Here is a 2,961-nt window from a genome sequence, read left to right on the forward strand (position 1 = left end):
TAGGGCTTACATTCGTGTGAAACGATCACATAAATTGCCTGGAAGATGTGATGGTTTAGGTTGTGACAAACAATAACCTCAGAATCCTAAGATGGGTTAGGGCTTCTATTACATTGTAGGGCTATACAAAGACCTAAAGATAAGTTTAGGATTTATGTCACACTAGGCGGACAACCTCAAAATCCTATTGCTTGTTGTATAATTCTAAATAGTGGTTTAGTTTAGCTAATGTAGACTTGTTTTGTTGTTGAAGATGGTCATGCTGCCCAGAATGCTAACTACAAGTTCCTCGTGGTGGCGATTTTAAGTTTTCTAATGTGTCGAGTCATGATGTCAAATCAAATGTCTCCTAAATTTATGGCTATTTAGATGTTATGGGGAATGTTAAAGTTGATAAGAGCGACACCGGTTAGGATCCTACGATTCCCTAGTTCCGGCAGCACTATTTTCTTTTGGATTTACTTGGTCCAAATAAATTTACTAAACACAACTTAATGAGTTCCATACTTTCATTTAGACCATGGGAAATCTTGTTAGCAATCGTAGGTTACCTCCTCTGAGGGATTCTCGATCATACGATATAAACATCTTAATTTAGTTGCAATTTTTTTTATTTTGTTTGTGATTAAATTTACAATTGTTTTATATTTTGATTTTTATAGAGGTAAATTTTTTCTTATTTAATTTAAATAGTAAATGTAATAATTTAAAAGCGTGCTTGTCAATTCTTCTCACTCCTCCACCTGAAAGGTTAGCTTTGGCAACATGTTTATAATTTTGTAAGGAACTTAAATCACAGGAGTAGATGAAGGTATAACTACCGAAACCCAAGTCATGACTTTATTGAGTTTTGGAAGATCATAGTGGATAATGTTATAATAAAATATAAAAAGTTCAATTTACCCTTCAAAATATCCAAGAAATTTTAAAATGCTTGGGGCATGACCCTGAATCACTTTGAAGATTTCTTGAAATATTTCGAGTTTATTTTGACCTTAACATAATTTTCTATTGATCATCCAAGGTTATGTCAAAGTTATCCCATTGGTCAAGGAAACTTGGGGTTCTATTTATCCCAAGGCTTGGACACTCCATTAATCAATTGATATTACATTTAAGAGATATGTGGGCGGGTGACTCTAAGGCAGGTTTGAGTCATAAGAGATTGTGGTGCCCACAATTAAAGTGAGGCTTGTAGTATTTAAAGATGTTAATCATTAATCATATTATCTTTTAAATCCAATCAATTGAGTTTAGACATCGACCCTAGGTGACTTTCAAGCCCTTAATAATCATAACGAGGGAAATTGATGATAATTAAAATTTTGGATTAAGTGACATATATTCTTATTGAAAGAATCTATCCTATGGTTTGGTTTTAATTTCGAGAAAGAATTATTTAAATGTTTCATCTTGCTAATTTTATTAATTACGACTTACATTTATGCAACACAGTCACACAAATAGCCTTGAAGATGTGAGGATTTAGGTCGTAATAAACGACAATCTCAGAATCCTAAAACAGGTAGGGCTTAAATTGTATAGCAGAGTCATACAAAGGCCCAAAGAAGATGTTGAGGATTTATGTCGCACTAGGCAGACAACCTCAAATTCTTATGGTTTTTTGTTTGATTTAGAAATAAAATTTTCAAAATTAATTTATTTAATTAAATCAAAATAATTTTTTTTTATGAAAAAATTATTAGAGGTTTCCTTTAGGTCAGAGAAACCCTTAAGCAAAATTTCATGATTTTTTGAATTAAATTTTAATTATTTATTAATTTTAAAAGAATGTTTTAATTACTCAGAAAACATAATTTAGTTACAGAAATTCTTTTTAGATTTTTATTAAACTCCTTTGAGTTCAAAGAACTCAGAGAAACAAATTTGTATAATTTTATGGTTTTTAATTTAGTTATCATAATTGTTTTAATGAGAAAAACAGGAAAATACATTTTTGGGCCTTTAAGGATTTATTTTTAACTTAGAAAACTTAGAAAAAATATTTTAATGAGTCCTAAGTGATCAGGGAACTATTGGGAACATTTTTAAATATTTTTGTATTTTTGGAATTTTTTAATTATTTTTAATTTAAAATGTAGGTCAAAATTTCAATATTTTCTTAAAAGTAATTTTTATTTTTCCTAAAGGCTTATGATCACAAGAAACTCAGAAAACAACTTTTCATATTTTTTCTTAGTGTATTTAATTTAATATAATTATTTTTGTACGAAAATATAAGGCTTTTTAGAAAATCAACTTTAGTGCTTATACTTAATCAAATAATTTTTAGAATTTTTATAGTGGGTACACATGGTTTTCATACACAGTGTGGAATTGATTTTGTTAGTATTTTATTAGTTTTTAATTTACATAAATTACTAAAAGATATATACACTTAAGCAAATATACAAATTTACAAAATTATTCAAGCCATCATGGTATTTTTCTTAAGCTTCCCTGACTATAGAAAACCTACTATAACTATTACATAATTTTCAAAGTGATCTTTTAATTTATGTAATTAAAATAAGCTAAAATAGTTATCTTAGCTTGAAAATTAGGTATAGAAGGTAGAGATGTCCTCTAACCTTGGAAAAATCAGAGGACATAACCTCTGTCATGAGGAACAAACCATCAAAATTTCAAGCCACGATGAGCACTGTTTGATCGAAATGAATTAAAATACTCTAGAGAGTATTTAATTCTTTAAAAATCAAGGAGTAATAAAATAAATTTTATTTTTAGCCCACATTATTCTCCTCTGTTCAATGAGCACGAGGATACATTTCTTTTATTTTTATGATTTTTCTAAAGAAAGATATGGATTTTGAAGTTCAAGCATTTAATTAATTCCAAAAAAAAACCATATTTTCTATTTAAACGTGCGACGCCAAATCATCCTACGGCGGCTGTGAACTCACATGAGACGCTCTGTCGTTTCACAGAGCCCACTAACTT

The 2,961-nt window shown here is 29.2% G+C and overlaps 1 protein-coding gene across 1 annotated transcript in view; it reads right to left on the bottom strand.

The window, feature by feature from the left end:
• LOC110019609 overlaps positions 1-2,961 on the bottom strand; it is a gene marked incomplete at its 3' end in the record, with an annotated part of 41,772 nt that overhangs the window by 1,232 nt on the left and 37,579 nt on the right. The gene's annotated exons all lie outside the window — the stretch shown is intronic.

The sequence above is a fragment of the Phalaenopsis equestris genome, unplaced genomic scaffold (assembly GCF_001263595.1).
Source record: "Phalaenopsis equestris unplaced genomic scaffold, ASM126359v1 Scaffold000064, whole genome shotgun sequence".
Lineage (NCBI taxonomy): Eukaryota > Viridiplantae > Streptophyta > Magnoliopsida > Asparagales > Orchidaceae > Phalaenopsis > Phalaenopsis equestris.